The sequence below is a fragment of the Mytilus californianus genome, unplaced genomic scaffold (genome assembly GCF_021869535.1).
Source record: "Mytilus californianus isolate M0D057914Y unplaced genomic scaffold, xbMytCali1.0.p SCAF_3, whole genome shotgun sequence".
NCBI classification, from domain to species: Eukaryota; Metazoa; Mollusca; class Bivalvia; order Mytilida; family Mytilidae; genus Mytilus; species Mytilus californianus.
Window position 1 is genome coordinate 33,266,269 of NW_026262679.1, and position 23,111 is coordinate 33,289,379.

The 23,111-nt window shown below is 31.5% G+C and overlaps 1 protein-coding gene and 1 long non-coding RNA gene across 12 annotated transcripts in view; one reads left to right on the top strand and one right to left on the bottom strand.

Moving 5' to 3' along the window:
- Positions 1-23,111, top strand: part of LOC127734397 (pyrokinin-1 receptor-like) — a 92,812-nt gene that overhangs the window by 61,181 nt on the left and 8,520 nt on the right. For 5 of the 10 annotated variants that reach the window (XM_052244240.1, XM_052244241.1, XM_052244239.1 and 2 more), the window contains one exon: positions 2,135-2,217. The exons of 2 other annotated variants lie outside the window; for them this stretch is intronic. The gene's annotated coding sequence lies outside the window, so the exon portion shown is untranslated. Of the gene's footprint in view, positions 1-2,134; positions 2,218-9,091; positions 9,156-15,226; positions 15,250-23,111 lie in introns of those variants that run through there. 3 more of the 10 variants (XM_052244243.1, XM_052244245.1, XM_052244248.1) reach the window with 2 other exon arrangements.
- Positions 17,318-22,503, bottom strand: LOC127734410 (uncharacterized). 2 transcript variants are annotated; one of them, XR_007997543.1, is made up of 3 exons: positions 20,880-22,503; positions 19,080-19,215; positions 17,318-17,477 (listed from the first exon to the last, which is right to left on the bottom strand). It is a non-coding gene; the product is annotated as an uncharacterized LOC127734410 (long non-coding RNA). The 2 variants fall into 2 exon arrangements; XR_007997542.1 differs by having other exon boundaries at positions 19,080-22,503.

Consider the following 23,111-nt stretch of genomic DNA (forward strand, 5'->3'; position numbering starts at 1 on the left):
TTCAAAATTATGTAATTGTTCTATTTTCTACTCAAGCGGGAACAGCTGAATGACGATTTCTGATGTTAAGTTAATGTTTTCTTTTGATGTTGATGCTATCTAACGTTTTGTGTATTCGGCTTCTTAATATTTTAGTCTCTAGTGTATTGCATTAACAAGTAACATGGACACTGATATCGGTATCATTCATTTATGTTTCTAAGGACTCCTGTTGAGTCTGGTAAGTTTTAATTCAGGGCTCATTTGGCTCATAAATCAACTCGGTATCCCCACATCAGAGTTTGTCAGACTATAATTGGATGTCCGGTGTATTTACATGGGTAATCAATTACAGCTCAGATTCATCATTTTGCCATATAAATATTTATAAACTTTCCCGCATATTCTGTCTAAAACCGAGACGTGAAATTACTGCAAAGAATAATTGAACCTAGGCAACACAAAATGTAAGAAATATGTCTGGTTAATTCAAAATTTTTGTTTGCATGTTGGATGTTAAACGAAATGTGAATCATCTGAATTCTACATAACTGTTAAATTATTTTACGAAATAAATAGGAAGTGTTATTGACAATTTGCGTGACCGGAAAAATTAAACAGCAGGTAAACTGCTATTCTATAGTTCCTGAACACCGAAAGACTCTTACGGAATGAAACAAATCCATTTCCTATAGTTTTTTTCACAAGAAAAAACCTGTTTCTTCTATAAGTATACGAGGGATATTTATAGATAAATGTGTTACATGTAATGCTTTAATGCATGTCAAATGATTTTTTCAAAATCTATTTCCCGTTCTTTCTCAAAGAATTAGGGTCAATTTTTACAAGATAAAAGCAGAAAGTTATTAAAACATACTGGAGTTCGGATATTAATGAGTCTATGTCATATAATTAATCAAATTATCAATAATTTAACCCATTTTGCCACTAGTGCATGAGGCATACGTCATGTAACTCGTTGCAAGTAATTCGCATTCGGTATTGTCACGATCGAGGAAAAATATCGGTATTGTTGTTATGACAAGCGGAACATATCTGTCGTCACCTGTGACATTGCTATTCTTTAATGACTTCAACTTTACCATTTGGAATCCTGAATGCAACATCTTCTTTGTTTGCCTTAAACCTCTTTTAAAGAAATGGTGGTTTAAAACATACTATCTGTTTCGTTAACTGGGAGATATACCATATGTAGGCGCTGCTGGAATGTTATCACAAAGAAATGGGAAGTTAGCAATAAGAAAATTGTTCTCTTGTTTCGTAAAGTTAAGTTATCAACCTAACCTCAAGCCTATATAAAGGACGAACGAACATTGCCCATGTACATAAAACCTAATCGCAACGGTTTAATTCCGGATTAAAATGCGGAATATAAACAGTTAATGTTGAAGTAAACGTTGCTCATAAGCCATATTTTTTCTTCCGATACATAATTTAATAGCAAAATAAATATGTAAGTAGGGCTATTAAATATGTCCCACAAACGAGTGCGTTTTTTCTTGAATAATTTTTGATCCGGGGTTCAGTGTCTAAAATTTAGATGGGGATAATGCACGTAAATCATTGGGAGCATCAAATAACTAAATAGACAAATACAGTATATATTTTGTATCACAAATAAGTCTTGTTAGGATAAACAGCATGAAATTCAATACAGCGGCTAGAAAATTGATTAAAACAATTAATAAATTCATACTAAACGAAAGATATTCACAATGGGAGACGACTCATCCGTTAAACATGATTTAGAATGTATTAATTTCACCTAAATAAGAATGTATAGTGAAATGTAGAAAACGAACAAGTATATTAACATGATAAATTCAGTGAATTATTGAACTGCAGTGTCGGAAATTTACACAATATACCACGTTGACACTATTTTCATTGTGTTGATTATATACATAATTAATTTTTCTTATGAACGTTGTTATAATTAAGTGTAGAGGGTACTAGATATCCCAGTCAGATAATGAACGCAGACCTCCATGGGGAGTATTTTTATCAATAACGCTCACCAAAGGCAGTTGTTTGCAGTTTGCTATGATAACAGTTTATTATTGCTAGTTAAACAAAAATCATCGATACATTAGCAGTTAAGATAAAATGTTTAAGAAACATTCTTTATTTTTAGATCATGTCGAACAAGTAAAAAGAAGACTCAGTAATTAAGAATTGGAATGTACATTTAAAAATTAATATCCTGTTATACAATCGGTAAGTTTTATTGCATTTTATGCTTTTTTTCATTTAGAGCACAATTATTTTATTTTTAACTAATTATTATTTGTTTTCATTCAATATGTATTTTATTTCATTTTCTGTTGCCAGATTTTTAAATAAATTTAATTTGTCTTCGAATGTATGAAGAATAAGTCATCATTTCTTTAATTTCTTTTGACCAATACTATATGCGTACTTAGATGAAAAACGAATTGATTATACACAGCAACAAAACAAGTAATATGAATTTTGTCATGGGTTAAAAAAAATAGCCATCCCGGAGGAAACATAACCGCGTCTTTAATGTTACTAATTGCTAGATCTCTTGTTTCTTGACTTACATTTGAACAGTAATGATAATAATATAATAATAAGAAAAATAATATTACCTTCAAGATGGAAAAAACATTTGAAAAGTGGAAACGCAATTGTTCTTGTAAATGATGCGAAACTAGTAAATTAAATGCGTTTTCACAGTTGATATTGCCATAACTATAGAAATGTCCATAAGTATGCTACATTTGGACAAATTGGACGAATGCCCTGTCGAGATTGTTGCCGTACGTCCTACTGGTTCAAACTGATAATTTTTTCAAAAGTATTGGTAGTATTTTAATGTAATCTTACTGACCATGATATATCTTAAGGCTGTATATAAACATGGATTTGTGATTATTAAAATCGATGGGACATTTGTAACATATGACAGCAGCTGTTGGTACATCAGGTTGGTTAACACTTCATTTTAATGTGTTGATGGATTAATAAGGTATTGTTTTAACAGGTAATGAATCATTCTTTAATTTATTGATCATAATTATTGTAAATTGGACAGGATTGATCAGAAACTGTACTTTTAATGTGTAATTTTAAATGTTTTTATTTGATCTAGTGTAGAGTCGTTCATTTAAAAAAAAGGAAGTTGGCATGTTATTTCTGGAATGTCTTTCGTAATTGCATCTCGGTTTTCAAAATATTTTGACTAATCAATTATAATTGACAGATCAGATGTTGAGAAAATTACCGATATCAAATTTGTAATGCATAACTGGGAACAGGTGTTAATCTTTTAAATTAATCAGTTCTAAATTTGAAATAACCTGGAGTAATTTCGTTAAAAATGAATTAAATAAAAACATTTACTAGTACATTCTTAATAGCGCTTGTAATTTGATGATTATTTCTTCTTTAGAATTGGTCAAAAGTTGTGTTTTTCTATGTATAGCGGCCTTTTGCTGGTAGGTGTTGGATGGTCTGTGATAAAAACGAACGGAAGAAAGTATTTCAGTTTTTTTTTATAATTACCCTTATGGAGACATTTAAACTTGTATATTTAAAGTCTTACATCCTAATTTCTTATTCAGTTAAGATAAAAATAAAAAGAATTTCACAACAATATTTCTTTGTTGAAAATTTGGTAAACGGACAGAAAGTCACAGGACAAAAAGTCACAGGACATAAAGTCACAAATTTGATAGGACAAAAAGTCACAGGACAAAAAGTCACAAATAATTTGCCGACACTTGTTTGAATATATAAAAGAAAGATCTTGAAATATTTTCTTTTTATTACATATATTCATTTCTAAGTTTAGGAAATTGTTCATAAGCCTTGATAAATGAAAATTTATTAAATTTTAATCATGCAAAGGATATATTTCTTGGCACAATGAAGCCATTTAAGTACCAAGCCACTTTGACATTTTGTTTTCATAACCATTATTTGATCATTATTGATATTTATTGAATAAATTTTAATTACAAAGTTGCTTCATATATAATAGTTCAAGAAAAAACATAAATTTTATTTTTTTAAATTAGTGTTTTCTTGTTTAAAGAAATATAATCTCGAAACTGAATTGTGACTTTTTGTCCTGTGACTTTTTGTCCGTGACTTTTTGTCTGTGACTTTTTGTCCTGTGACTTTCTGTCCTACATTCGAAAATTTGCATAGAACAGTATGCATGTTTAGTTAAGTATGTGGTGGTTTTTTTTGTGTGTGCGTCGTTCCTCCTGGATGGCTGATTCATTGCAGGTTATGAAAATTTAACATGAAAGCAAAACAAATTAAAACCTGACTCCACCGAAAAAGAATATTTGAAATGTCACAATTTTCTCGTGTGTGCTTTTACACTACATTAATGGTTCAGTTTTACGCTAACCCTTGTAGTGGTATATTTTTTTGTGAACTATTTTCGTAGAGGCTGTATACTCAAGTGTTCTATATAATGTTTTATTTATGTGCACGTGATTTTAAGGCATTGTAAAACCATTCAAATACATGACATTTCATAAGACAAATAATTAAGTTTTGTTACATTTATCACTCAGTATTTTGTCGCCGAAGCATATAGTTTTATTTGTCATTCCTACCAAAATTTCTTATATCGAGGTCAGGCCTGGAGATTTTAGCTGATTTTACTGTGTAACTAATTGAGTTGTAGGAATTATGGCTTAACTACGCCTGGACTTATTTATATAAACTTGCAGTTATTGCTTTTATGTCATACATGGGGATAATATTATGTATATATCCTATGTTTTGTGTGCAGCTCTAACATTGGTCATAATTTGTATATCAAGTTTGTGATTCGTTACGGTTGAATTACTTTTGACTAAATTGTTGATATTGATGTGACCTTAGAAAATTTCCTTGAATAGATTATCTGCAATATTTGACACGTAGCTGACATTTGGTATAACTGCATAATGGGTAGTACAGAAATGTATCTTCTCAGCTTCGCGCTTCATTCGCTGATCCTTGATCCACTTTTGACACAATAAAGGTCTTTGGTGCGTGCGGAAGCATTTCTTACTTACAGACTCGTATTGTTTTCAACAACCTGGTCACGGTTCATCCTGTACATGGTTGAAAGAACCATCACTTGACGTTAATCATCCACCCATCCTACAAATATAAAAGTCAATGTTCAGTGTATCCTCTTATTCTTTCGGCCGCTTATAAACATGTACTCCCGTAAAACTTGTTTAAAGGGAGAACACTGTTCTTTTACCAGTCCTTCAGTACATGCCAATGGTATTAATTCATCTTATTTAAATATTATTCTATTTCAGTCCAATTATAATTCTAACAAGGTTAACATGTTATAGTAAAATTTGCATAATTAATATACATATAATGATATGTTTATTAACCCAAGAAGATCATCATTTACCCTTCAAAAAATACTTGTAAGTCATTAAAACTAAGTGCATATAAAGTCCGTGCTTGGAGAAGCTACTGAAAAAAAATAATAACCTCTGTATGTATACTCGCGGGGGGGGGGGGGGGGGGGTCTACTTTAAGATACTCGTTGCATAAGCTTGTGTTATATACTTCATTGTTTCAAGACCCGGAACCTCAAGATGCCTCATAATTTATTAAATTACATGAAATCAATAACTTATTCTATATGTAAATTTCTTTTGATTTTTGTGTGTCCCTCGGTTGCCTTCTGATTGAAGAATACCATATATCCTCTTTTATTTATATAAATCCTACATATAAGTTCAAGTTTTCATTTCTGTTTATTCAATTGTCTCTGAAATATACATGAAGAGCATCTGTCACCGTATACAATTTTCCTCGTTGGTGCACAAAGTGTAGTATTGAAATCATGTTTAAATATATTTGTATTTACATGCGTGAACTAATGTTAAAATTTCTGTAATAGTTAATAAAATTTTATCAAAGATTTCCAGATGCTATAAACCCCAAGGGTTGACTTTGGTAAAGAAATATGGTCACATGCAAATCTAGCCAAGTTTTTAGTTTTTGTCTAAAGTTAGCACGGAAACACATATACTGACGGACATTAAAAACGCAACACTAGATAATCATTATTCTTTTTAATTTTCATTTTCAAATATGCAATCTTGGTAAATAAATCTACAAACATAAATTTCATTTGTTACTTTGTCTTAAAAAAGTTTGCAGTTCGAAAGTTTAATTGCTTACGTCATGTTTTAAAATGTTCAAATCATGTGATATACACTGAAACCCTGGTTCCCCCCTTATCAATGGATGTGTGACCGTCGAAGGCAATGACTGCCTGTATCCAACGCCTAAATGATGGACAGAAAAGTCAACTAGTTCTGTTGGGTATATTTTGAGTTCTGTTTTGTTCTTTCTTATTTGGCCCCTGTCCCACCCACTACAGTGTGTTTTGGCAATTTTGCGGTTTAAACTTAAGGTCTTAAAATGTTTTTCTGCAGTCGATTCCTTGGCATTTCAGTATATGGGAAACAGTTATGGCGTGAATCTGTCTGCCATGGCATTTGACGACTAGCAGTTGACGTTGCGGAGTAAAAATTTTATTGACGTCGCGTTGTCACTTCATATTGATCTGGTCATGGGTGGTCATCAACAAAGCTTGTCTTCCTGTACAATTGATGTAAGGACTGTGAGAGGAGTTTCTAACGTGAAATTGTCTAGAACAGCACGTTCACGTATTCCTGCTTGCGATATTCTTCTTGCCCGATTCAGATTTGCATTGCTCAGTCTCGGCAATATGAAAATGCAACATTTTTTTTAACTGATTTAAGTGTATGTATGAATTGAAAGAATTGTTTCATGAAGAAAAAAAACCTTAACAAAATCATTTATGGGTTTCAAATATCGCTATAAGAAATTCGTGTGACTTCAATAATCCGGTATGTTAAATTACCTCAGTTAAGGGATGTATTGAATTTTTCTAATCAGAAAGAAGTATGATAATCATGAGTAGTAACTATATGAGGATCAATCGTGATTTGGTAAAATAAATCACCAACATGTGTGATTCGTTTTTAAAGTCCATTAGTATACTTTTTTTCAAAGATCAGTCATCCCAATTTAAAACACATCTCAAGCTTATTTAAAATGAAAATTCAGTGGAATCTCTTAAATCCGATACCTCGTGTAGCGGGAGTGCAACACACTTTGAATGCTAAAGAACACATGCAACAACTCCTCGAGGGGCCTTTATCCAACAACCCTTTATTTTCCAGTGTCAATATTTTCTCCCAGTCATCCCGCGTGATTTTATTTTTTGAAAATTGCAGAACTTAAATGTTGGATTTATTGTTAAATCCGTTCTCGTTCTGTGAATATATGCATTGAATATTTGACACTTGACGTTATGCAAACAACAACAATCAGTCTCGGCATAGTTTGGTCAAAACGAAATATACAATATAACTATAATTTATAATGATTTATTTGTCTGTATAATTCATTACTTAATTTACTCATAAGAAAAAAATTGAAAGATTCGATAAAATTATCTTTCAATTAATCTGGACATGGATATACGTTTTGAATTTTCAATTAACAATTGCAAATACTTTTACCGTTATGGAATATAATTTGCGTTTTATATGTTCGCCAGAATTCTAATGGTATACCATTAAATTAAATAATTTAAATATTTACCTCGATTTACACACTGGGTGCCATATGTTTACCCCCGAATAACAAACTTGGTGCCATATATTTATCCCGAGTAGCACACTGGGTGCCATATATTTATCTCGAGTAACACCCTGGGTGCCATATATTTACCCCGAGTATCAACCAGGGTGCCATATATTTACCTCGAGTAACATACTGGGTGCCATATATTTACCCTGAGTAACACACTGGGTGCCATATATTTACCCCTAGTAACACACTGGGGGCCATATATTTATCCCGAATAACACACTGAGTGCCATAAATTTACCCCGAGTAACACACTGGGTGCCACATGTTTACCCCGAGTAACACATCGGATTCTATATGTTTACCCCGAGTAACACACCGGTTGCAATATGTTTACCCCGAGTAACACACTGGTTGCCATATGTTTACCCCGAGTAACACACCGGATGCTATATATTTACCCCGAGTAACACACTGAGTGCCACATGTTTACCCCGAGTAACACACTGGGTGCCATATCTTAACCTCGAGTAACACACCGGGTGCCATATATTTACCCCGAGTAACACACTGGGTGCAATATATTTACCTCGAGTAACACACTGAGTGCCATATGTTTTACCTCGAGTAACACACCATGTGTCGTATGTTTACCTCGAGTAACACACCGGGTGCCATATGTTTACCCCGAGTAACACACTGGGTGCCATATGTTTACCCCGAGTAACACACTGGGTGCCATATATTTACCTCGAGTAACACACTGGGTGCCATATATTTACCCCGAGTAACACACTTGGTTACCTCGAGTAACACACCGGGTGCCCTATATTTGCCCCCGAATAACACACTGGGTGCCATATAATTACCCTGAGTATTACACTGGGTGCAATTTCACCTCGAGTAACACACCTGGTGCCATATATTTACCCCAAGTAACACACTGGGTGCCACATGTTTACCCCGAGTAACACACCGGATGCTATATGTTTACCCCGATTAACACACCTGGTTCCATATATGTACTCCGAGTAACACAATGGGTGCCTTATATTCACCTCGAGTAACATACTTGGTGCCATATACATTGTATTTAACCCGAGTAACTCACTGGGTGCCATATATTTACCCCGAGTAACACACTGGGTGCCATATATTTATCCCGAGTAACACAATGGGTGCCATATATTCACCTCGAGTAACACACTGGGTGCCATATATTTACCCCCGAGTAACACACTGGGTGTCATATATTTACCAGGAATTCCAGATTACCTTCTTTTTGTATATATCGTTTTTTCTTCGATTTTATTGTTTCTGATTGTACGTATATTTAAAATTTTCTGAAGTTTTGTTCCGAATGAAATTAATTGATTCATTTTTACCGACTTCTTAAAACGCCAATTCATTTAACTCACTTCTGAAAGGGCTTAAATATTTTCTATTTAATTCTTTCCATCTTTTATAGACTTGAGGCGATTAAGTTAGAGCTTGACGTTTTATACAGACACTAATTCCCTTTTTTGAAGAAGGTATGTTAGCCTCTAGATGTCCTTTGTTTTTTTTATTTGTCGTTTGGTTGCTGTACATTGACGTTTACCCTACATTTCTTTTTATTCATGTGAAATGTACAACTATACATATATTCATGCCGAATATAATGGTTAAATTAAGTAGCTGAAATTGGTTGAAGAAGCAATTATGAAAACCACAGAGAATATATAACACTAGTCAACTATAATTCATGAAATGTAAAGACCATGACCTATTGCTGATCTTAGATCCAATACACAAAGATAACTAAGAAGTGGAAGGAAATATATCAGCCAGGAAAAAAACAGGAAAGAAATGTCATTTCTCTATTATTTTGGTGTTTCTGTTGTTAATAAGCTATATGGCAATAAATAAAGGCTTCCGAATATACAGGAAATAATCGAATGTAAGAACTTTCTTCATTTTAACTATAAAGATAATTAGTTTTTGTAATTCCTTATAGCCTTTTTTTTTTTTTGTTTGTTTGATTTTGTCTATATGGGGAAATGTAACGAGAAATCGTGAATATAAGTAGTCAATGTCAATTAATTTCTGAACAAATAAGAGAAAAAGATTACAATCGAAAGATATAAAATCTTTTATATGTTTGTTTCTTATATTTGTTGGATTTTATTATGACTTCGATGTACATAACGCGTATAGTGTAAAATATACTGACGAACATTAACAATGCAACCTAATCAGATGACTATGAAATATTGAATACTATAATTCAATAAATTTTTGCGAAGCCATTAATTTGTACCAATATATTTTTTTTTAATTTTCTTCTTCTTTTCAAAGGCCTGTAAATGTACTAAATGTGACCATTTGACATATCGGAAATCATTTACGTCTTCAGTGAGTGGGGTTGAAATTTGTTTGTTCTTAATGGCATGAAATGGCAAGGAATTTATCCAATCATACAACCTTAAAAATTTGCGGAAATTAGGTTATTCTTTTAGATTAAACAATTATATTTTATTTTTCAAAAGTGTACAAATTACAATTATACAATAGAAATACAAGAATTCGGAAACAATAAGAACCGTTATATAAATCCGTCTCCCTTAACAAGATGACATCATTCGGAACATAGTGTAAAGAAACCCGCTATACTATATTTTTTTAATTTACATTACATGTTTATTCTGTGATTTTCCCATTACCCAGAAGTCAATTTGATCGAATTTCTTAAGAAAGAAATTGTCGAAAACGTACGAAAAAAAAGTTGGAATTAATTACTGTGCAAAATTTTGTGGTAGATACCATAAGACACAAGTTTAAATTTTAAAGCGGATTTAAAAAAAAACCAAAAAGATCAAGTATTTTGAAATATGTTTAGTCTTTCACAAGACCTATAATTATAATAGTCTTTTTGGAATACAAAATCAGCATACAGTGAAAAAAATGTTACTTGTTCCGTCATGCAGTCTTATATACTAGTCGTTCTGTTTGTCTTTCCTGATTGTTTGCTGTTGCCACTCCCAACAGTTATCACATATTGATTATGAATGGTGAGTTTCGAGTTATTTTGCTAAATCTATATTATAAGAATTATTGAATACTTTAGAGCATATTAATTTTCTTATTCATAATTCAAACTCTAAAATATCCCTTATGATGATACATTGATTTTATTATTTGATAATATATGTAAGAAAATAACAAATAATAATTTCCCATTTGACTAATGTGTTCCAGTCATCTATAAAAATTGCTATTTTGACAGAATGATTATACTTTAGTCATTCCTTCTCTTTTGTCGGTTTATTTACATTGTATCAGGCCTTTCCTAGAATGTTGTCTCGCAAGCAATTTACTTTATATACCATAAGGCTGACAATGTATATAGTTATTTGATGGCGTCCACTTACTGGAAGGTTTTAGATGGTTTGAGATAAAAAAAAAAAAAAAACAACAACAACAACAACAACAACATACAAACAAACAAACAAACAAATTAAAAACAATCAAACAAACAAACAAACAAATAAACAAAAAACAAAAAAAGCAAGCAAACAAAAAAACGATAAAAAATGTTTTAGAAAATCTTCAAAACTTTAAAAAATGAAGCTTTTTCAGGGAACATTTGAACTAGATGTATGTCCTTAATCTTAAATTATAAGGTTCAAGAAAACACATTCAATGCAGATGTGTTATCTTTCGAAAAAAGAATGATTTCTATATGAAAAGAATTGTATTACACTGTTTGGCATGTTAAGTTTATGGGTGTGTGTGTTTTTTTTTTTTTCATCCTCGCTGAGTGGTGGGTTTATAAAATTTGACTTGACGCAATACAGTAATAAGAAACTAGATGCAGCGTAGCCTTCGATAAAAAGATTACACCTATAGATAAAATACTGTACAAATTAGAGAGCTGACATTCATAATTTGTTTCTACGTCTCTACCCTTCGTTTTACTTGTTTTAGGACAACTTATTCCTAATCCAAATTATACAGTAGATCCACGATGCTACATTATGTTATACTGTCCGAACACAGTTATGTACTTCTGAAATAATTTAAGCCATAAAAATGTCTATAATATGTTTGATGAAGCATTAAGATTGTCCTTCTCTGTAATAAAGAATAGTAAATTGGAAAGATGGATAAAGGTATCATTAAAGCATGACTTCGTAATTTAAGTTTATAGCAGTCTGAAAATAGTAATGAGATCAGGAAATGGGATTCATGTACCATTTTATTGCCATATAAATGAAGATAATTCTTATCTAAATAACTGCTTTTTTATTTTGTACATAAGAGATACGATCATACAAATTCACTGGTATATTACGAATTTTTACAACGTTTTTACTATTTCCAAACCTGTAAAAATATATTCCAGATCGTCGGACATTTACATCCGCAATTGTTCACATAGCTATAAATCTAAAGTATTTTATTTATTAAGCCATGTTCGTTTTGAACTTTTGACCTTCTTAGCAAAGAAAAAAAAAATAAACTCCACTGATGTTGTTTATTAATTTTACAACGATAAAGATATATATAGGAAAATAATCTTGTAAATGACTTGCGTTAACGTCAAAGACCTAAATTTCTACACCCGATGCAACCTGCTGTACTTCAGATAAAAATAAGATTTGGTACATGTATGATTGCCAATACGGAATACGACAACTCTCTGGTTACCTTAATACCGTAATCAGGTTTCAAAATTAAAAAAACACATTATGACGACTTTTGTGATATAAAAGTTTTCCCCTAGTTTGGACGAGTCACTTACATATTCAACAGAGATTTCAGTATAGCAATTATTTTAATGGGCATGTTTTATTGTCACAATAGTTGTATGCTCCATAAACATTTTTTTTTTTGCTTAATCTTTCATTTCCAAAGTGCTTTCTCCTTAATAAACTTTGTATTTACAAAATATTAGTCAGGTCGACTATATCTGACAGGAGGACAAATACAAAAATGACAAGACTGATAAACATATATTGTTTTTATTCAGTTGAATGCAATTTTTCAAATTGCTTTCTTTTTACCTTTTTTTGTAAACTTAGATGGTGCTATCAATAATGGAATTACGTATTGTCAAAAAAATCAATATTGAAAGCTGCTTCATTATGAAATTTATTGTAGTTTCCTGATCTTCAAAGTCAGTTGTTATTTTCAGTAATTTCATCATTACAAGTTTTCAATATGACAAGTTTTTATGTAATTAGTATATGTATATGACTATACTGAATAATTCATATACAATGGCATGCAGTTAATTGTGTTGAATTCGATTCTTAACATCATATTTTAGTGTAGCTAATAAAAGGGAACTGGGCTGCATATCCTTTCAAAAGGATCTGTTTGACAGTTTATGTTGTCTGTTCTACCTGTTAGTTTCATTGTTAATTTGTTCTGGTCCGTAAAATGCTTAAAATATTTACCACATGACGTTCAGTAATTTTTTTGTTTTCTTAGCCCATTTATTCTTCTATTTTATAACACATCGTAATGTAGAAAAGCTGTTCAACATCCAGAAAATTACTGATTGATTGATTGGTTGTTGGTATGCAGCAATTAAAACTAAATACATAGGTAGGTTTGTAAGTGAAAAACTGGAATTTTTAGGTACGTAATAATAAAACCGATCGGATTTATTTTGTGTTAGAGTTATCTACCTTTTACTTGAATGTTAATATAAATTAATGTTGAATGTAAAACAATTATCATTTTAACTGTTATTGATTTTTATAAACTGATACAGCTGCAATGATGTAAAATCAATCAATCAACTTAATTATATTTTAAAGTAATGTCTTATGTGAACATGTGTGAAGCATTCCTCACTAATGTCACGGTATAAATATTAATTATAAATAATCTTTATAAGGATCAACAAGGGACACATCATGTAGCTTCAATTAGAAATCTTGTCTTGTAACAATAAGAAAGAGGAATGTGGTATATATTTGTAAAGCAAGACAAAATCTATATTACAAATGTATCTCTTTACTGCATACCAACTACGTTAAATTCTACCATATATATATATATATATATATTACTTGTATATATAAATAAGTCTAAATTGAAAACAACGTTCAAACCTATGATTGCGTTGGATAAAAACCGCAATTTTTATACGTGTGCATGCAAAACAAATTTCTTGTTAGAGGGGTCTAAATACAGCACAAACAACATTTTCCAAAAGACCAAAAGAGTGAAAAAGTTTATTTTAACAAAACGCATTTGACTAACAGGTCGAACAACAAATGTTCTTAAACCCTGCTGACTGCCATTGGCGATTGCCAAATAAACGGATCACCGATGTAATAAATGGATCTTAAATATAAATTTAATACTAAACAGAAAACAATAAACTTGCGGAAAAGATGTTATACCGCAAACAAAAGGTGCAAAGGTTTTTGTACACCATATCCGGATTTCGACAATTAATGTCTCTTCAGTGATGTTAGGAATCGAAACGGTATTTGGAAAGCCATACAATTTACCTCAATTTAGGATAGACTCTTGAATTTTGAGGAGTCAAAATAGGATGAACGGATCATATAAACCCGAAGGCAAATATAATACAAGCCCAAACGAAAAAATATAAACAAGTCTAAATTGAAAACAACGTTCAAACCTATGATTGCGTTGGATAAAAACCGCAATTTTTATACGTGTGCATGCAAAACAAATTTCTTGTTAGAGGGGTCTGAATACAGCACAAACAACATTTTCCAAAAGACCAAAAGAGTGAAAAAGTTTATTTTAACAAAACGCATTTGACTAACAGGTCGAACAACAAATGTTCTTAAACCCTGCTGACTGCCATTGGCGATTGCCATATAAACGGATCACCGATGTAATAAATGGATCTTAAATATAAATTTAATACTAAACAGAAAACAATAAACTTGCGGAAAAGATGTTATACCGCAAACAAAAGGTGCAAAGGTTTTTGTACACCATATCCGGATTTCGACAATTAATGTCTCTTCAGTGATGTTAGGAATCGAAACGGTATTTGGAAAGCCATACAATTTACCTCAATTTAGGATAGACTCTTGAATTTTGAGGAGTCAAAATAGGATGAACGGATCATATAAACCCGAAGGCAAATATAATACAAGCCCAAACGAAAAAATATAAACAAGTCTAAATTGAAAACAACGTTCAAACCTATGATTGCGTTGGATAAAAATCGCAATTTTTATACGTGTGCATGCAAAACAAATTTCTTGTTAGAGGGGTCTGAATACAGCACAAACAACATTTTCCAAAAGACCAAAAGAGTGAAAAAGTTTATTTTAACAAAACGCATTACTTGTATATATATATATATATATATATATATATATATATAAAATTGCAAAGATCTTCATTATATTTTATGTGTTTCCGCCTGTATTTCAATACTTTTAGAAAAAGTTTGAAAAGTGGCTCGCAACTCAAAAATACAGCACGGAGATAAACTGATCATCTTCCACCGATCTCTGCGATTTTTATGGCAATATAATAATATACTTCCATGACATAACTCACTGAGATTTGTTTTTGTAAATTATATCAATTTTATTTTTTTTTTAATTTTTTGGGGAGGGAGTGGGGTGGAGATTTCTTATCGTAAGTATGACTAAACGTTGATCTTACCAAAAGCTATCTTAGTCTGATTTTTTTATTATGTTTAGGTTTACCAAAATAGATTCTGTCTGTCATATTTTGTGTACTATACCTGGACAAACTTTTTTCTAGTGAATAAACATTGTAGTATTTATAGTATTCTTTCATGGTAAATGTTTCTCGGCGTGAATTGGTATGACAGTTGATATTAGTATACTAAGGAAGTTACACTGTTGACGAATCTTATGTCACTTTCTTTTGAGACGGTCGTTTAGTTTATCCCTCTAGTTAATATTATAATTTTCGCTTTCTTGTACATAAATTCCATGTTCAGTTGTTTCTCTATAAAGTTGTATACTGTTTTTCTATTTTTCAATTTTTTTTTTGTTTGTTACTCTTTCGATGGGTTTCATGTGTGAACGTTTCATTTAGCAAAATAATATTCAGCTTTTTTAATACTTGAACACTGGATTGAAAAATATTATTTATTCATTTATGTTGTGATAAGAAGCGATTTAACAAAATAGCTTACGAACACATCTTATCATCTTCCATCCTGTCTGATGTATATTAATATATAAGTGATATTGAAGTCAAGACGCCTTTAACAATTATACACAGTAAGTCCGGTATCTGTTTAAGTGGGATTTATCTAACGATGGATGGAATGTTTAAAGACAAAGTAAGACACATTTCTGCTTGACTTCATTACAACTGTGACTGTGACATATCTATGTGAAGTACTTGTTACTTTTAGCTTGTTAGATTTTGAACGCTTTAATATTGAAAATAATTGTTTTCCTATTTTGGTTTCACAACGAACAAAAAAAGGTGGGGAATATCACATTAACCTATTTTAAATGGTTTTGTATGACAGAGATCAGTTGCTTGAATTTTTAAAGTAAGTATACTGGAAGATTTTTATTCTTATTCATTTTAAAAACAACAGAAGGAAGATGAGAGAATTTTTTTTGTTATTGTAAACTTACCTTTTCAGAGTACATGAAATCACGTCCGGTTTCGATTGGAGTAATCAGTAATCAAATCCCCATTTTTACGCCTTAGTCATTATCGTATAATATATCTATATTTACAAATATCTATTCATTTGTGACAACTGTATATATTTTATCCATTAGACACTGAGGCAACTTTTGATTGGAGCTTCCACTATATGCATTATTTTTTTACGTCTTGAATTCAGCCAAGCAATGCTAGAACCGCATAACTTGTTATTGCAACAGGTTGGTTAAGTCATAGACCTCATACATGATATCATGTTTTATTTTCTATCTTTGTCTTGTACTATTTGATAATGTTATCCCGTTCCGGGTGTTGGCATTTCCCCCTGCTATCTTGTTTCATTATGATCCGTTTATTATCAAACTACTCTTACAAATGTAGATGCATGTTGTCTTGTTGGACTGATGATTTTTTGTTTTGAAATACGTATTTTTATTGCCCCTTGCTATTTCTTCCTCTTTTTTCTCTCTGGTGTATAAAATGGCTTCGATATTTTGTAATTTTGTATAATAATTTCACCAGACTGCCAACGGTGCATAAGGATAACATCAACAATAAAGCAAGACCACTAACTGTTTTGGTTACAATAGCGCAATTATTTACAATGCATTTTCCATAGGGTACCCTGTCTCTTTGAATCCTTATTAAAAAAAAATATATAAGTTGCAGAGAAACTACAGCCAGAATCTGAAAGTAGACATAATAAGAATTTATTTCAGTGAAAAAAAAACAACATGCTTATGCGGCGGAAATTGCCTTAAATAGCAGTTGTTATGGACGCTTCCAAAATCCGCACTAAATGACCCAGCAAAATTTTCAGTCAGCCTATTCCCCCAAAAAATTATTTTCACAGAGAATGTCAAATCAAACATTCCAAATTGTAATTATTTTTGCACATAAATGGTTTATCTTTCATAAAATTAATAAATTAAAGGCATACCATCCAATCAGAAGCCTCACAGATTTTTATTCTTACTGCCATCTTGGGTTCAAAAACTTCCCGGTAAAAAATAATTGCGCAATTGTAACCTATAGAAAGAATAGAAAGTTTTCAAATGAGACTTTAATTTTGTCTGCATATACAACTATCTATGTCTATTACACACGACAAATTAGGAAGTGATCTGTGAAGTCTTCTTTGAGAAATTGATATTTCTATACTTCATCCTATGTTTGCGGCCAGTGGAAGATTTATTCAGCAATACAAACTGAAACAGAAGTTAAAGGTAAAATTTCAAGCATTAAAATTCTACAAAAAATACAAATGTTGTTTTTTCATGTACATATAAGTAATGTTTCTTTGTGTATGTATAAGTTGATTTCAAATTTTATTCAGGGTGGAATATACCTAAGATTTATTGAAAATAGTGAAAAACAGTCTTTTTTCCTATATTTTCAAAACTTTTGTCAAAAAAAAAAGTGTACTGAAGATGCACTTTGAATCATTTACCATTATCATTTTATTAGTCCCCTACCGACGAAGTCGAAGGGGACTTTAGGTTTGCACTCCGTCCGTCTGTCCGTCTGTCCATCCGTCAGTCCGGCAAATCAGCTTTCCACACTTTTTTTCTTCGTTCTTGAAGATATTGATTTGATATTTGGTATATAGTTTTATCGTGACAAGTTATAGATCAAGTTCGAATTTTGTTCCGGTCTGATGATTTAGTCCAGAGTTATGGACCATAACTCTGGACCATTTCTAATGTTAGAGTACTATGTTAAACCATATCTCTGTACAAAGGGAGATAACTCATTTTTTAAAAGACATTCTTTGTTAAATCATTTGAAGAACTTTTTGGCAGATTTGTTTGTTATTTAGTATAAACTAATTTTCTGAATGCTATATATATATATATAAAAAATATGAAGAGAAATCCTTTAATTAGATAATAATCTATTTTTATTAATGTATATATTTCAATAAATTACATTGTGTAGATAAAAGTTGTTGACATTTTATAGATAAGTTACAAATCTATATTAGTTTGTGACAAATGAAAGAAAAAATATTTGGAACTATTAATTATATTTGATTATAATTTGAAAATAGATATACACTGTATTACATCATATCTAATTTTAGAGAACTATTAATCATATCTTATGGTTTTTTCATCATGCTTATAAGATATTGATTGATAATTGGTATATAGTTTTATCATGACAAGTTACAGATCAAGTTCAAATTTTTGTTTCGGTCTAATGATTTTGTGCAGAGTTATGGTCCTTGGACTTGAAAAATTCACCCATTTAATCAGTTTTCCTACTATTTTTAGTCATGCTTGAAGATATTGACATGATATATACTTTTTGTTTACACCATGACAAGTTATAGAACAAGTTAGCATTTTTGTTCCAGTATAATGAATTTTTACCCTGTAGGAGACTATGTATTGCCATGCAATACTCTCAGAATGCTTGTTACCAATGATAAGAGAAATAAAGATGAAATGAATTAAATCTGGCTGTCCTCATAGAGACTATAAAAATATCAAAACATTATCTTGTTGTCTATTTAGAAACTCTGTAGAATTTTAGGGGGTCATGTGTTTCCTTTCAATTTCTTTTATAAATTAGTGAGCATTTGATTTCAACTTATATTGCAAAAAGAAATTAGAAGAACATTATTCAAAATCAACATACAAAAAATAAAGACAGTGTAGAATTTAAGTGAAAATTCTGTTGTATTTTCCAAAAGGGAAATACACACAAATTCAAAGGTGGAAATGTTCCTTATAACAGGAAAAGAAAGGCTGTGAAACAAAATAAAAGTGACTCTTACACATCACATCTAAGTACATTAGAATTACCAAAGAAAAACACAATTTAGTAGTGAATGATCCGTATGCTAATCCAAGGAGAAATCCAAAAGGGTTTGCCGTGCTGCAAGATTACTCCGTCCATTGACTGAGGAGGTGCTTCTTACCAAACCAATCAGGAAAAATGCTAAAAAGGACAAAAGGTAAGTTAACAATTAAATAATATTGACTTATAAACAGTTTAAGTGAGATATCTTTACAAAGAAAGACATAAATATGGAAATTATAGAGTGCGAGATACAAAAAATTGCACATTTTGAACCACAATACATCATTTTTTAATTAAAAAAGAACAGTATAAATATATAAACTGTTACTTTTATGAATTTAACAACAAATATATTAATAAAAAGAAGAATCTACATACATACATATTGCAAGATTTAAAAGTCTATGTACCATCTTAATTCACAGAGAAAAAATTCTGTCAACTAAGGGGCAGGTACCTCTATTTGCAAAATCAGTAAATAGGAATAAGTTCTTTGCTAAGTCTTATTTTGAGTATTTTTTGTATTTTTTAGACCAGATTACAATTCCAACCGAGCAATATGCATATACAAGATGGAGGAAATGTGGAATGCAGCATTTAAAGAACATCAATTGAGAAATCCACAGTGTGAAGGTATTCTGCTATGTGATTTAGAAAATGAAGAGAAAACAGGCTTTGGAACGCGACAACTGCTAATATGCACAAAGTGTGATTACAAATCAAAGCCATACACCCTGTATGAAGAATTGGAAACTGGGAAACCTGGCAGAAAAGCATCAAAACTTGACACTGCAATTCATGTCGGCCTGAGTCAAACACCCATTGCTTACACCGGTATACAAAAAATCTTCTTAAGTGGTAACATCTTGGTTCCAGTAACATCTAGCCTACAAAGAAGAGCAAATACAGTCATGAAACAAATTGAACAAATTAATAAACAGGATATGAATAGAAGAAGAAATGATATTATAAAAATAAATAAGTTAAGAGGCAAGGAAAATCCACATGCTATAAGTGTTCAAATGGATGGAGTGTACAATAATCCACTGTATTCCGGTATAGGCCGCACTCCTTTTCAACCGGCAACACAAATAGTTTATACGGCAGCTGAAAATGAAACATCAAAACACAATATATTAGCATTAAATATCAAAAACAAGCTCTGTTCCATACATTCTAGTCTTGACGTAGACAATGACGCAGGCCGACTTCATGAAGATTGCACAGATGAATGCAGTGCAAACATACCCATGGTTAAAAGTATAGGAGATAAGTATACCTGGGCCAGGGAATGCCTCCTTGATTTAAAGGAAGATGAAATAGAAATTGAACATTTAGTAACCGATGCAGACAGTTCTGCCTATAAAGCTGCCCTGACATACACAATGAGGGAATAAATAATGTTTAACCAGAAAACTTAATTTTTCTGTTGATCCGACTGAGAGATGTAATAAAGAACTAGCACTAGCCTACAAATTTTATGCTGAAGACTTTTATAAAGTTAAGAATAAAATTTCTCACACAGTGGATGCCATAGCTAAATGCTACATGGGAAATCATGCCAGGTGCAGAAAGAATTCCTTTGCCTGTAAAGGATTTCAGGGATCATGGTTGAAAGGACGTCCTTTCTTACAAAATACTTTTAAAATAAGTAGCTGCAATGAGAACTTGGACTTGCTTCGGAAACAAATTAATAAGAGACTTGGTTCAAAAGTTCTTGACAAGACACGGTTAAACATGAACACTAATTTTGTCGAGGGATTTAATAGGTGCTTAAGACGATCATTACTATCAAATGTTACCTTCAAGAAAAACATGTCTGGTCGAGCACATGCAGCAGCTCACAGCGTCAATTACGGTCCAGGGGAGTCTATATTAGAACTCTGTAGTGCTCTACACTAAGATATTCACGTAGGCAGTAGTGCATACAAGGCTCTAAAAAATATTAAAAAAACTGACATTTTACAGAAAAAACACAAACAAAGTGTCAATTATAAAGTATTTCGAAGTGAAAAAAAGGTGCAAGTTATACAAATTATATGAAAAACTAAGCGAAATAATACAATATGAGAAGAATATGCTAATGAAAGCTGACCGCGACATGAAATCATCAAAATCAAAACACGACGACCATCCGTATGTTAAGAGCAAGAAGCCGAAGAAGATTTCTATTCGAAAATAAATAAAATCAATACTTTTTAATTAAACAATATGGTTTGTGACTTTTTGAACGTAGTGCCTGGTTTTTGCAGTGCAGTCGGTCCAAGTTAATAGCATGAGGTTCTAACACAAGGTGGTTTACATTTACACATGATGCATTGTGATAAATATGGCTACACTCTATTGCATTATTGTTCTCATCCACTCTTGTCATATCATATCTGGTCAATTTATGCCTTATCATATATGCCACTCTATGTGCAGCCTCCCTTTTTCCTCCCCTGTGGCCATTTCACAACCTGTATGCCATAACCAGATTTTCCCTTTTTTGTGCCCTTACACTCAATACACCCCTTCCCATTGCCACTTCCCTGGGTTTTTTTGTTGAATTTGTATTGCAAGTCTCTCCAGAAGTCATCCATATTGGTTAAAAATCAATCAAAATCAATTGAATGTTTGATTCAGAGTCCGATTTTCTGAAAATCCAATATCGAAAGTGAAAGTAGAGAAATTCCATAGGTTACAATTGCGCAATTATTTACAATGCATTTTCCATAGGGTACCCTGTCTCTTTGAATCCTAATAAAAAAAAGTATATAAATTGCAGAGAAACTAAAGCCAGAATCTGAAAGTAGACATAATAAGAATTTATTTCAGTGAAAAAAAACAACATGCTTATGCGGCGGAAATTGCCTTAAATAGCAGTTGTTATGGACGCTTCCAAAATCCGCACTAAATGACACAGCAAAAATTTCAGTTAGCATATTCCCCCCAAAAATTATTTTTACTGAGAATGTCAAATCAAACATTCCAAATTGTGATTATTTTTGCACATAAATGGTTTATTTTTCATAAAATTAATACATTAAAGGCATACCATCCAATCAGAAGCCTCACAGATTTTTATTCTTACTACCATCTTGGGTTCAAAAACTTCCCGGTGAAATGTAAACAAATAATTGCGCAATTGTAACCTTTTACTATAACCGACAATAAAATATAAGTTAGATTTCCGTGAACACACAACATCTTTTTACTTAATGATAAAATCTTTTTTTAGAAAGATTTTGATATTTAGGTTAATCTCTCAAAAACATCCTTGTTTAATTAATATGATATCTTGTTATTTGACTTAACTACATACACATTCATTTGTTTAACATATATACACATTGGTTTAACATACACATTGGTTTAACTTAAACACGGGTTTTCATACACATTGGGTTTACATACACATGGATTTATTGTAAACATTGGTTTAACGTAAGCATTGGTTTAACATACACATTGGTTTACATACGCTACACATTGGTCAAAATTCACATGAATAATTCATGGAAGGTTGTCTTCAAATAGCTTTTATTTAGATTATATGGAAGCGTTCTTTGGTTCTGATTGGTCGATATTTAAAATCGTGTCCTTTGGAACATAAAAGTCAACAGTTTAGAAACTTTATAGGATTAATGATTTTAAAAGCTTCCAAAAGACCCCTGTTTAGGAATAAAACCACTAATTCATAGTCCCATTGCTTTCTATGTTGAATTATGCAATTTCAAGCATTTATAGTTTTTTTTCAAGTACTAGTAGCAGTCATTTCATAGAAAAACTATACCTTATCCTGACTTGTGCTGAAAAAATTCAACATATCTTTGATTGCATATAAGAGCGCACTGGTTCATGGAAGTTGGGTACAGGTACTACTGATCTGAGCTACATGGCAAATATGCCCCATCATAGTTTATACATTTATATAAATATTCAAGAGACAATTTCATCAAGGGTTTTTATATTACCCAACTTCCATGTAGAAACATTAATCACAAGACCTTGAGTTTTCATTTGACACCAAAATTATCCAAATGTTTTTCAGC